The 14,443-nt window shown below is 39.5% G+C and overlaps 1 protein-coding gene across 6 annotated transcripts in view; it reads right to left on the bottom strand.

Annotated features, from left to right (window-relative positions):
- The window catches only part of LMBR1 (limb development membrane protein 1), a 249,167-nt gene that overhangs the window by 156,252 nt on the left and 78,472 nt on the right, over positions 1 to 14,443 (bottom strand). The window lies entirely within an intron of this gene.

The raw sequence follows: 14,443 nt of genomic DNA, 5'->3' as shown, positions 1-14,443 counted from the left end.
GAAGAGACTTCATTATTATTAAATTCTGTATTTTAAATTTTGCTTTATTTATTTATTTATTTATTTTTTGGAGACAAGATCTCACTCTGTTGCCCAGGCTGAAGTACAGTGGCACAATCTTGGCTCACTGCCTCCCGGACTCAAGCAATTCTCTCACCTCAGTCCACTAAGTAGCTGACTACAGGTGTGCAACACCACACCTGGCTAATTTTTGTATTTTTTGGTAAAGACGGGGTTTTACCATGTTGGCCAGGCTGGTCTTGAACTCCTGACCTCAAGCGATATGCCTGCCTCAGCCTCCCAAAGTGCTGAGATTACAGGTGTGGGCCACTGCAACCAGCCTAATTTACTGACAAATAAAAGTTATACATAGTCACTGTGTACAAACATGATGTTTTAAAGTACGTTGTGGAATGGCTCAAACTAATTAGCATACTCATTACCTCAAATATTTATAATTTTTTATGATGAGAATACTTCTACTTCTTAGTGATTTTTAAAATATAATACATTGTTATTTATCACAGTTTTCATGTTATACAATAGATTTCAAATTTATTCCTCCTACCTAACTGAAATTTTGTACCCTTTGATCAACATCTCCCCAAGCCCCCACCCCTAGTCTCTGGCATCCATCATTCTACTCACTATTTCTAAAAGTTGAACATATTTAGATTTCGTATAGAAGTGAGATCATGCAGTATTTGTCTTTCTGTGCCTGGCTTATTTTACTTAACATAATGTCTTTCAGGTTCATCCATGTTGTTGCAAATAACAAGATTCTTTTTTGCAGCTGAATAGTACTCCCTTCCTTATATACACTATATTTTCTTGATCCATTCATCTGTAGGCAGACACTTAGGTTGATTCAACAACTTCACCATTGCGAGTAGTGCTGTCACGAACATGAGAGGGCAGGTATGTCCTCAACATACTCATTTCATTTCCTTTGGACATATACCCAGTAGAAGTAATACTGGGTCGTATGGTAGCTCAATTTTTTATTTTCTGAGGAACTTCCACACTGTTTTTCCTAATGGCTGTACTAATTTACATTCCCATCAACAATTACAAGGGTTCCCTTATCACCACATCTTCGTCAACCCTTGTTATCTTTCGTGTTTTTGATTACAGCCATTCTACCAGATGTGAGGTAATAGCTCATGGTGGTTTTGATTTGCATGTCCCTGATGATTAGTAATGTTGAACGTATTTTCATATACCTACTGGTCATCTTTATGTCTTCTTTTGAGAAATACCTATTCCAGTGCTTCGCCCATTTTTTTTTTTTTTTTTTTTTTTTTTTTTTTTTTGAGACAGGGTTTCACTCTTGTTGCTCAGGTTGGAGTGCAATGGCGCAATCTTGGCTCACTGCAACCTCTGCCTCCCAGGGTTCAAGTGATTCTCCTGCCTCAGCCTTCCAAGTGGCTGGGATTACAGGTTCATATCACCATGCCCAACTGAGTGTATTTTTAGTAGAGAAGGGGTTTCATCATATTGGTCAGGCTGGTCTTAAACTGCTGACCACAGGTGATCCACCTACCCTGGCCTCCGAAAGTGCTAGGATTACAGATGTGAGTCACTGTGCCTAGCTGCCCATTTTCTAATCAGTTTAGTTCTTTAATTTCAATTTAATTTCTGTCAGATCAGAGGAATGACAGACTGACCAAAAAGGATGGGTCAAGGAACAGGAGATCTCATTACAGTCAAGGACCAAGTCTGCTACAAATAAAGGTTTGCCACAGCTTGTTGTGGAATGTGGGGGGAAAAATGACTCAAATGAAACCACTCTAAGTGATGATAAAGTCTAGGGAATATCCCATGTGTGGATTTCTGAAGAAGTACTGGTGGCCATATGACTGAGAACAACTTTGGACCAGGCTAGCGGATATTCCCTGCACATCATCATGTAGGAATGACAAACTGAGAATGAAGAGGAGGACTACAAGCTGTGTGTCAAAGCTCTCCCAGTACACAAGGGAGAAGAACAGAAGACAGTACTGACAACAACCCAAAGGAGCAAAGGGCATCAAAGATCACCTGCCACTGGAAGCCGTGGACCTGTTAGGAACACTGGCTAGACAAGAAAATGTTAACAGCATCACTACCTTCTCCCAAAATTATTTGGAGTGTAGGAGATGGTCCAAATAGGAAAACCAGTTCTTGGTGAATAAATGTAAATGAAGGGGGTCTTCTAAGAAGCTGAGAATAACGGGGAAATTGTTTACAATGGAATGGAAGTCTGAGTAAAGTCACAAGAGCAAAGAAAAGAAGAGTGATTGGTCAGAAACAGTGAATTATGAGGTTTAAGTCAGAGAGATTAGATGACCAAGGGAATTAATATTTAGGACAGATGATTTAAATTCATTCACCGAACAATTATCTACTGTGGGCTTGCTATATACCAGACACTCTTCTAGAAACTGGGACACAGCAATGAACAAAGTTGTTGCCCTCATGGAGCTTAGAGTACACTGCAAGAAAAAGACAATAAATACATATAAAGTATGTCAGATGATGATTAGTGCAAGGTTAGAGGAACAGGAAGTGCCAGCAGGGGTGGGGACATGTCTCACTAATAAGGTGACATCTGAGGAAAGAGCTGTGGGACAAGCGGGGTCAAAACATGCAAAAACCTAGAGGAAGAAGGGAATATTCGAGGCAGATAGAACAGCAGTGCCAAGGGTCAGAGGTAATAATGGCTCAAACAATAAGGAGGCAGAAGTAAGGGACAAGGTCAGAGAATAATGAGAGCCCATTACTGAGGTCACGCAGGACTCAGGTGCTAAGTGTCGATTTTTACCCTGAGTGTGCTAGAATTCCATTGCAGGATTCTGAGTAGACGGTGACAGGACCTGACACAGTGCAAAAGGCTCACTACAAGTGCTACGCAGAAAATAAACTGGAAGCAGACCAGGGCAGAGGCAAGGAGAGCAGACAACAACGAACTGCAGGAAGCCAGAGAGCAGCCACTCGGACCTGTGCTAGGAGGTGCTCAGAAGAGATGGAGTCCTGGTACATTTTGAAAGCGGACATGGTAAGATTTGCTAGAATAAATATAAGATTCTTTGCCTGAGAAACTAGAAACACAGAGTTGCCATTTCAGGACTCAGGAACGATTACAAGAGGAGTTGTTTAGAGGGAGAAGTAAGTACAGCTTACATTGTTGAATCTGACATACACATAATTCACTCAGGACAACAGGATGGATGGGCAGTTGGATAAAAATCTGTACCATTCAGAAGAAAGAGCCAGGCCATAAATTTTTTAAAACCTTAGAATCATCAGCACATGGTATTTAAAGTCCTGACGCTAGATGAGATTTCCATCCCAGGGAATAACTATAGCCAGAGAAGAGAAGTCTGAGAATAGAGACCTAGAGCTCTCAAATATTTAGAAATCAGCTTGACAGAAGGACTCACAGAAGCTGCCTGGGAAGCAGCAGTCAGCAAGGGAGGAGGCAAATCAAGACACTAGACGCCTTGAGAGCCACGTGAAGAAAGTTTATTAGGAAAAGGGAATTATCAACAGTGTCAAATGCTGCTGACAGGCCAAGAAAGATGAAGACTGAGAACTGACAACTGGATTGAGCCCCGTGGAGGTCACTGGTGACCTTGACACGAGCTGTTTTGATGGAGTAGTGGAGGTACAATCCTGACTGAAGTAGATTAAGAAAGGAGAATAACTGGCAGCAGAAATGCAAGTACACAGAACTTCCCGCGAGTTTGATTATAAAGAGGAGAAATGTGAAGGGGAATGCGAAGTCAAGGTTTTTTTTTTTTTAATGAAAAGCATTACAAATGACTATATGAATAATACAGTAGAGAGAAAAATTACTGATGCAAGAGAAAAAAGAAATAATTGCTGAAGCAATGTGCTCAAGTTGTGGGAGTGACATAAAATATATCCATAGTAAAAAGGAGAGAAGAGACAGACTATCTGAGTTCAGTTGCAGGTGGTTAAGTAAATGTGTGGTGAAAGCGGAAAGACATGATGACATTTTTTGGTGGTTTCTATTCCCCCAGAGCAACAGAGGCAAGTTCATCAAATCAGATACATATGGAGAGTGAGGGGAGAAGTATGTATACCATGTGGGAGAATAAATGGAGCAAATATAATAGAAATGAGAGGCAAGGTAAGATTAAATTGCCTCTGAAGTTCCAGGCAAGCCCAAGCTAAAACCCTCAGCAGCGCTGGCAGCCTGATGATGCAGTAAAACATGAAAGCCTGATTCCTAGATGCTGAGGTGGATGCAGGTAGAGTCCCCAAGAAATTTTAGAAGCTTGATGTTTCTAACAGATATCCTAGCCTCTCTCCTCCCCTTTCCAGCCAAGCTCTTCAAAATAATAGCCTGTCCTTGTAGACTTCTACGTTTTCCCACTCACTCACTCTTCCAGTCACTCACCGAACTTCACACTCATCGACCAAAACTCAAAAGTGCCCTGGTAGTGGTCAGTAAACCTAACAGGAAAATTACGCTTCATGATTTTAGCTGAGCTCTATGCAGCAACTTCTGTCAGTGCTCTTCCTCCTTCTCTGTTGTTCTCCCAGTCTCCATCACAAGCTTCTCTTTTCCTGCCTGCCTTTAAATATTTTTCTTCTCTATAATTTCCGGGGTGAGCACCTGTCTATTCTTATTCCACAACCTCTTCATAGGTAACATCTACTACTCCCAGGGTTTCAACATCAATCACAAGGAGGCGCCTGACCACGGTGCAAGAAGCCCTGGTTTAGGGTATTAGCAAGAGTGAGCGAAATCACTGGCTGTGATGCCAAAGTAGATAAGGAGAAAACTGAATCAGGGTAAGCTGATGGACAGGAGAAGCGAAAACATCCATCAGCTAACACTCACGGTAGAGAAGTAGCTGCAACAAAAGCACTTGACCAAGAAATCTGGAAGAAGGGAAGGTTTTGATCAAAGGATGTTTCTGAATTTTTTTACAATAGTGTTTAAAGGTGAAACACAATTGTGTCATAAAATCCAGGGAAGGCCGGGCACGGTGGCTCACATCTGTAATCCCAACACTTGGGAGGCTAAGGCAGGTGGATCACTTGAGGCCAGGAGTTTGACACCAGCCTGGCCAATATGACAAAACCCCGTCTCTACTGAAAATACAAAAATTAGCCAGGCATGGTGGCGCACACTGACAGTGCCAGATACTCAGAAGGCTAAGGCATGAGAATAGCTTGAACCTGGGAGGTGGAGCTTGCCATGAGACAAGATGCGGCCACTGCAGTCTAGCCTGGGCGACAGAGCAATATCCTGTCTCAAAAAAAAAAAGGAAGAAAGAAAGAAAAGATCCAGAGAGTTAGTGCAGAAGTGGCAGATGAGAAAGCATGAAAGTTAATGGAGAAAGGAAATCAAGTAACCAAAATGCATAGGATGAAGACTAACGGAAAATAATTCATATAAGAGTAGAAGTAAGGCTAATGATTTAAAAACAAATTTAAGTATTACTATTGAAATACAAGCTACACACTAGGGCCAGGCATGATGGCTTACACCGGTAATCCTAGTACTTTGGGAGGCCGAGGTGAGTGGATCATCTGAGGTCAAAAGTTTGAGACCAGCCTGGCCAACATGGAGAAACCCCATCTCTATGAAAAATATGAAAATTAGCAAGGCACAGTGGTATGCGCCTGTAGTCCTAGCTACTCAGGAGGTTGAGGCAGGAGAATCGCCTGAACCCGGGAGAGGCAGGTTGCAGTGAACCAAGATCATGCCACTACACTCCAGCCTGGGTGACAGACAAGACTCTGTCTCAAAAAAAAAAAAAAGCTACATACTATGAAAATAAGAATACAGCTATAACAGACCAAAACAAAAATCACAGAACTGATTAGACAGTTTTTCTAGTTTCAAAAGTAGGATGAGGAGTTAATTCTACTCTAAAGTAGTAAGTCTCTTCCTGAGACACAGGGATGAGTGAAATAAAAGAAAGCTGTAATGATGTCTATTCTCCCTATGTCCAGGACAAAAGGAAATTCCTAACCAAAAAAAAAGGAGAAAAATACTCCAGCTTCTTACCACTAAAAGTAATGTACACCTAATTTAAAAAAAAAGAAAAAAGATGAGTTCCCTCGTTCTAGCTCTGTTCTTGTGGTACTGTGAACAGACTGAGCTTTTCTCCTGGTCAGGGAAGGAACAGCCATGCCCTGTTTCAAAGCTCACAGCAAAACACCCACTAGGGTGCATGTCCTACTGTGCTAGTTAGCCCAGAAAGAAGGCAATTCAGCCCTGGAGGGTGGAGGCGGCATGGCTTTAGTCCTGATGCTGATCAGGAATGGCTAGGCATTTGAGAGGTGACACAGTCGTAAGTAACTGAGTAATACATTTAATATACATTGCTAAAAACTAATATTTTTAAATTCCAGGTATCACACCTGAATCTAAATTCAGACTGGTACATTCTAATCATATTGTACCACCCAGCTTTTCATTTAAAGTCTATGGGCTTCAACTAATTTCAAGTGAAGAATAAGTATCATAACAGAGTGATGAGTACAAAGTGGGTTCAAGGACTCCTATCACAACACATTTCTAACAAAATCCGTGACGGATATCCCAATTGCCCTGATTACATGAATGTATCAAATTATCATGTGTACCCCAAGAATATATACATCTAATATATATCAACAGAAAATTTAAAGTAACAAAATCCTGAGAGAGAAGACAAGTGAACTATTTTTGAACCAATGATCTTATATTCCACAGCAGAGAGGTCACAGATAATGCAGCCTGGGTGATGGAGCAAGAGTCCATCTCCAAATAAATAAATAAATAAATAAATAAATAAATAAATAAATAAGCTACCCACTAAAAGAACTAAAATTAAAAGTACACTTCTTCGAAATTACCCTAATAACAACAAAAATAAAATAGAAAAATCCAGACTATGTAGTAAGATACAGGAAGATAAAAATAGTTATGAAGATGATAATGTAATAAATTAAAAAGGAAACATATTTAAATCAATAATTGTAAACAGGAAAAACTATCAGAAGAAAACACTGATAGAACGATAACATATCTTAAAACAAAATGACTCGGAAGGGTTGAAAACAAAAAAGATAAACAGAGACATACCAGACTGATGGCTAACAAAAAAGAAAGATGGGTTGCAATTTTTCTTTTCTTTTGAGAGACAGACAGGGTTTTGCTCTGTCACCTAGGCTGAAGTACAGTGGCACAATCATAGTTTACTGCAGCCTTGAACTCCTGGGTTCAAATGATCCTCCCACGTCCACTCACCATGTAAGTGAGATTACAGGTGTGAATGACTGTGAGCAATTCAATTTATTTTTCTCTCAGACAAGGCTGAATTTAAGGCAAGAGTGTGAAAGAAGACAAAGTAGGGCACTTAAGGAAGAATGGTGTAAGACACAATGGGAAAAAACTGTAATGAATCTTCACGTACCAAAAAGCACAGCACCAAAATACCTACAGAAAAAAAAAACTGGCCGGGTGCGGTGGGTCACGCCTGTAATCCCAGCACGTTGGGAGGCCGAGGCAGGCAGATGACCTGAGGATGGGAGTTCGACACCAACCTGACCAACATGGAGAAACACTGTCTCTACTAAAAACACAAAACTAGCCGGGCATGGTGGCAGGTGCCATAGCCTCCAGCTATTGAGGAGGCTGAGGCAGGAGGTGGAGGTTGTGCTGAGCTCAGATCACACCACTGCACTCCAGTCTGGGCAACAAGAGCAAAACTCCACTTCAAAAAAAAAACAGGAACATTGGCTCACACCTATAATCCCAGCTACTCAGGAGGCTGAGGCAGGAAGATCACTTGAGATCAGGAGTGATCACTTAAGACAGCCTGGGCAACCTAGAGAGATCCCATCTCCGCAAAAATAATTCACAATTTTAAAAAATTAGCCACATGAACCTGTAGTCCCAGCTACTCAAGAGGCTTAGGCAGGAGGATCACTCAAGTTCAGGAGTTCAAGGCTGCAGTACACAGCTATTGATCACGCCACTGCACTCTAGCCTGGATGACAGAGAGAGACCCCATCTTTTAAAAAACAAACAAAAAATGCCAAATACGCAAAGATAAAGAAAACACTATTTTAGTTAGAAGACTTAAATTTACCGTGAAAGAAAAAGTAAACTAAAGCCAAACGAACAACAATAAATGTGAATTTTTTTAAGGAATAAGATTTTAGAAGGGAACTTCTTCAACTTGATAAATGTCTACAAAAAAAAACCTACAGCTAACATACTTATTGGTAAGATGCTTGAAGCTTTCCCACTAAGATCAGGAACAAGGCAAGTGTGTCCCTTCTCACCACTCTTTTTCAACACTATACTGAGAGTCCTAGATAATGAAAAAATACAAGAAAAAGAAAAAAGTATACAAAATGTGAAGAAAGAAACACAACTGTCTTTGTTAACAAATGACAGGGTCGTCTGTGTAGATAATCTGAACAAATCAACAAAAAATTTCTGGAATTAATAAGCAATTGTAGCAAAGTTGCAGGACACAAGGTTGACATACTAAGTCAATCACTTTCCTATATACTAGCAATGAACAAGTGAAATTTGAAATTAAAAACACAACACTAGGCCAGGATAAAGTGGTTCACACCTGTAATCCTAGCGCTTTGGGAGGCCAAGGCAGGAGAACTGCTTGAGGCCAGGAATTTGAGACTACCCTGGGAAACATAGCAAGACCCCATCTCTACAAAAAATAAAATGTTTTAAAAATTAGTCAGGCATGGTGGCATATACCTATGGCCCTAGCTCCTCAGGATCACTTGAGCCCAGGAGGTCAAAGCTGCAGTGAGGCATAATCATCATAATACACTCCAGCCTGGGCAACAGAGTGAGACCCTGTCTCATTAATTAATTAAGTTAATGTAAATAAATACGTAAATGTAAAATACCATTTACATTAGCATTCCACCAAAGCAAAATACTTAACTGTAAATCTAACAAAATATGTACAGAATCTACATGAGAAACCTACAAAACTCTGAAAGAAATCGAAAGAACTTAATTAGTGGAGAGATATTCCATGTTCATGGATAGGAAGACTCAATATTGTCAAGATGTCAGTTCTTCCTAACTTGATCTGTACATTCAATGTGATTACAATTACAATCCCACCAAATTATTTTGTAGTTATCAACAAACGGATTCTAAATTTTATATGGAGAAGCAAAAGACCCACAACATCAACACAATATTGAAGGAAAAAAAACCAAAGTCATCTATTACATAGTAGGGTGGCTACAGCTAATAACACTGTGTTGTATATTTCAAGACAGCTAGAAAAAAATATCTTGAAAGTTATCACCATAAAGAAATGATAAAAGTTTGAGGTAATAGACATGCTAACTACCCCATTTTTATCATTATACAATGATCATTATACATACATGCACTGAAACATCACACTGTACCCCATAAATGTGCAATTATGCATATGAACAAAATGAATTTTAGAAAGAAGAAAGAGGACTGACACTACCCAGCTTCAAAACATATTATAAGGCTACAATAATCAAAACAGCATATTGATGGAATAATACAAATATAGATCAACAGGACAGCACAAAAATATAACCACATAAATACAGTCAACTAATCTTTGATAAAAGCAGAAAAGCTATATAATGAAGAAAGGATCACCTTTTCAACAAATGATGCTGAAACAACTGGACATCCACAGGCACAAAAATGAATCTAGACAAACACCTTATACACTTCACAACAATTAACTCAAAATGGATGATAATTACAAACCTAAATGCAAAACACAAAACTGTAAGACTCCTAAAAGATAACAAAGGAGAAAATCTACATGACCTTGGGTTTGGGGACTGCTTTTTAGATATAGCACCAAAGGCATAATCCATGAAAGAAAGAATTGATAAGGTGGACTTTATTAAAACTTAAAACTTCTGCTCTGAAACAGATACTCTCAAGGGAATGAAAAGAGAATCACAGGCTGGGAGAAAATATTTGCAAAAGACTCCTCTAATAAAAGACTACTATGTAAAATATATAAAGAATTCTGAAAGTTAAGAAAACAGTCCTATTGAAAAATGACCAAAGACCTCATGAATGAAGATATACAAATGACAAATAAGCATATAAAAAGATGCTCCACATCAACACAAAGTAAAATAACAAGATACCTGCGATGACACACCTATTAAAATGACTAAAATCCAGAACACTAACACCACCAAATGCTGGTGAGGATGTGGAGCAACAGGAACTCTCATTAATTGCTGGTAGGAATACAAAATGGCACAGCCACTTTGGAAGATAACTTGGCAGTTTCTTACAAAACTAAAAATACTCTTACCATATGATTCAGCAATCCCATTAGATTTGGTATTTACCCAAAAAAGTTGAAAACTTATATCCACACAAAAACTTGCACAGCAATGTTTCCAGCAGCTCTTTTCATAATTGCCAAAACTTGGAAGGAATCAAGATATCCTTCAATAGGTAAATAACTAAAATACAGAAGATCATTCAACACTAAAAAAAAAAAATGCAGAAGACTGAAATGAGACCCCTTCCTTATGCTATGTGCAAAATCAATTCAAGATGGAGTAAAGACTTAAATGTAAAACTGTTATAAAAATCTGGAAGAAAACCTAGGAAATACCATTGTGGACATAGGCCCTGACAAAGACTTCATGCAAAGACACCAAAAGCAACTGCAACAAAAGTAAAAATTGACAAATGGGAACCTCATTAAACTAAACAGCTCTGTACAACTAAGGAAACTATCAACAAAGTAAATGACAACCTACAGAGTAAGAGAAAATATTTGCAAACTATGCATCTGACAAAGGTTTAATAATCACAATCATTAAGGAACTTAAATTAAGCAAAAAAAAAAAAGAAAAAAAGAAAAAAAGCAACCCCACTAAAAAGTGAGCAAAGGACAGGAACAGATACTTTTCAAAAGAAGACATACATGCAGCCAACAAGCATATGAAAAAATGCTCAGCATTACTAATAATTAGAGAAATACAAATCAAAATCACAATGAGATATCATCTCACACCAGTCGGAGTGGCTATTATTAAAAAGTCAAAAAATAAGGCCCGGTGCAGTGGCTCACACCTGTAATCCCAGCACTCTGGGAGATCAAGGCAGGCAGATCACAAGGTCAGGAGTTCAAGACCAGCATGACCAATATGGTGAAACCCTGTCTCTACTAAAAATACAAAAAAAAAATTAGCTGGGCGTGGTGGCGCATGCCTTTAATCCCAGCTACTCAGGAGGCTGAGGCAGGAGAATTGTTTGAACCCAGGAGGCTGAGGTTGTGATGAGCCAAGATCAGGCCACTGCACTCCAGCCTGGGCAACAACAGAGCGAGACTCTATCTCAAAAAAAAAAGAAAAAAGAAAAAAGAAAAAGAAAAAAACAGATGCTAGCAAGGTTGCAGAGAAAAGGGAATGCTTATGCCCTGGCAAGAACTTAAAAGATAAACACTGGCTGGGAGTGGTGACTCATGCCTGTAGTCCCAGCACTTTGGAAGGCCAAGGTAGTGGGATCACTTCAGGTCAGGAGTTCTAGAACAACCTGGGATCATGGTGAAACCCCATCACTACTAAAGACACAAAAATTAGCTGGCCGTGGTGGCAGGCACCTCTGGTCCCAGCTACTAGGGAAGCTGAAGCCCAAGAATCATTTGAACCTGGGAGGTGGAGGTTGCAGTGAGCCGAGATCACACCATGGCACTCCAACCTGGGTGACAAAGCAAGACTCTATCTCAAAAAAAAGAAAAGGCAAAGCAAAACAAAACAAAAACAGAACTACCATTTGACCCAGCAATCCCATTACTGGATACATACCCAAAGGAATATAAATGATTCTACCATAAAGACATATACACGTTATGTTCTTCAGAGCACTATTCACAATAGCAAAGACATGGAATCAACCTAAATGACAATCAACAGTAGACTAAAGAAAATGTGGTACATACATACCATGGAATACTATGCAGTCACAAAAAAGAATGAGATCATCTCCACATGGATGGAGCTGGAGGCTATTATCCCAAGTGAACTAATGCAGGAACAGAAAACCAAATACCACATGTTCTCATTTATAAGAGGGGGCTCAATACTGAGAACACATGGACATAGGGAACAAGAGACACCAGGGCCTACTTGAAGATTGGAGGGAGAGGATAGAAAAACTACCAATCAGGTACTATGCTTATTACCTGGGTGACAAAATAATCTGTACACCAAACCCCTGTGACGTGTAACAACAAACCTGTACCTGTGCCCCTAAATCCAAATAAAAGTTAAAAATTTAAAAAGCTGTCAAAGCAATGAAAAGTCATGGAGGAAACTTAAATGCATACTGCTAAGTGAAAGAAGTCAATTTGAAATGGCAACATCCTGTACGATTCCAACTATATTCTGGAAAAGGCAAAACAAAACCATGGCGACACTAAAAGGATCAGTTGTTGCCAGGGATTGAGGGGAGGGAGGAATGAATGGGCACGGCAGCACAGAGGACTTTTAAAGACAGTGCAACTATTCTGTATGATACTATAAGGTTAGATGCATGTCCTTATAAAATTGTCCAAACCCATGGAATGTACACCAAGAGTGAATACTAATGTAAACTATGGAATCTAAGTGATAATGATGTTCAACACAGGGTCACTGACTGTAACAAATTTTCCACTCTGGTGGGGGATGCTGATAATGGCCAAGGCTGTGCATGTGTGGAGCAAGGGTATATATGGAAAAATCTCAGTACCTTTCACTCAATTTTGCTGTGAACCTAAAATTGCTCTAAAAAGTAAAGTCTAATTTTAAAAAGTAATAAGATTGCATTAGTGCTGTGGTTTGTGTATTTCCCAAAGTTCATGTGTTTGAAATTTAATTTCCAATGCAACAGTGTTGAGGTGGGGCCTCATAAGCAGTGATTAGGTCATGAGGATTCTATCCTCATAAACTGACTAATGTTATCACGGGAGTGGTTAGCTATGGTGAGATCAGGTTTGTTATAAAGCAAGTCTGGCCCCCTCTTGCTCTCTCTCTCTCACCCTCTCTTGCCCTTCTGCCTTCTACCATGGGATGATGTAACACAAAGACCCTTGCCAAATGCCAGCCTCTTGATCTTGGGATTCCCAGCCTCTAGAATCATACACTAAATGAATTTCTCCGCATTATATATTATCCAGCCTGTAGTATTCTGTTATAGTAGCACGAAACAGACTAAGACACCTAGTAAACAAATATGTTTATTCAATTCAATATTCTATACTACACCTACCCCGCCTAGACTCTCATAACCACCAATCTACTTTCTATTTCTATGGATTTGCCTATTCTGGGTATTTCATACAGACAAAATCATACACTATGTGCCTTTTTGTGTCTGGCATCTTTCACTTATAATGTTTTCAAGATTCATCCATGTTGTAGCATGCATAATACTTCATTCCTCCAGACATTTTATGAGAAAAACCTCTATTTGATTAAAGACAAAGACACAATGGGTATTCTTTTTTTTGCTTGCAGCTGAAAGCATTCCTGTCAAGTACATTTGTACACACATACAAGGATGTATATAAAAAGATGTTCAGTTTTCCACTGTTTGTAATTGCAGCAAATCACCCTTTAAAATGGTTTGAATGTGTGTCCCCTCAAAGTTTCATGTTGAAAGGTGATCCTCACTGTTGGAGGTGGGCCCTAGTGGGAGTGTTTGGGTCATGGGGGCAGATCCCTCATGAATGGCTTGGTGCCCTCCCCTTGGTGATGAGTAAGTTCTCTATTAGTTCACACAGAATCTGGTTGTTTAAGGAATTTGGCACCTCATTTCTCTCTCTTGTTCCCTTCCCTCTTGCTCCCTCTCACCATATGACACCCCCACTTCACTTTCTCTCATGACTGGAAGCTTTCTGAGGCCCTCACCAGAAGCAGATGCCAACAATATGCTTCTCAAAGAGCCTGCAGAACTGTGTGCCAAAATCAATCTTTTCCTTATAAGGTCTCAGGTATTCCTTTACAGCAACCCAAAATGGACTAACACACCCTCAAAGGAGAGAAGTAAACAAAACTACCAATGCCCTATCTCTAGAACAACTAATTTGAATACAAAACACATGCTGATACATAGTCTTCTCATAGTTACTAAATTGTCATAATAAATTGCCCTGTGTTTTTCAACTTGTGCTTCGATAAAGGCAAAGTAACACTTCCTCATAGAAAACACTAAGACCTTTAGCAAGGGGTAAATATTCAGTTTTTCAAGATTATCATGAATTCAAGATTTTCAAGAATTTCAAGTTCATTAATGTCATCAGTAATATTATACTTTATTACAATAGGCTGTGGAATATTTTAGACCCAGTGACAAGAAGGGGCCACTATATACCAGATTGCTCTTCCTACTGTTTTCCTGAGGAAAAGGTAAAGTTGGGGGGCTGGGGAGTGGGGAGAG

This window comes from Aotus nancymaae, unplaced genomic scaffold (assembly GCF_030222135.1).
Source record: "Aotus nancymaae isolate 86718 unplaced genomic scaffold, 86718_ANA_hifiasm-v0.15.2.pri h1tg000002l, whole genome shotgun sequence".
NCBI classification, from domain to species: Eukaryota; Metazoa; Chordata; class Mammalia; order Primates; family Aotidae; genus Aotus; species Aotus nancymaae.
This window is presented reverse-complemented; position numbering and strand designations above follow the sequence as displayed.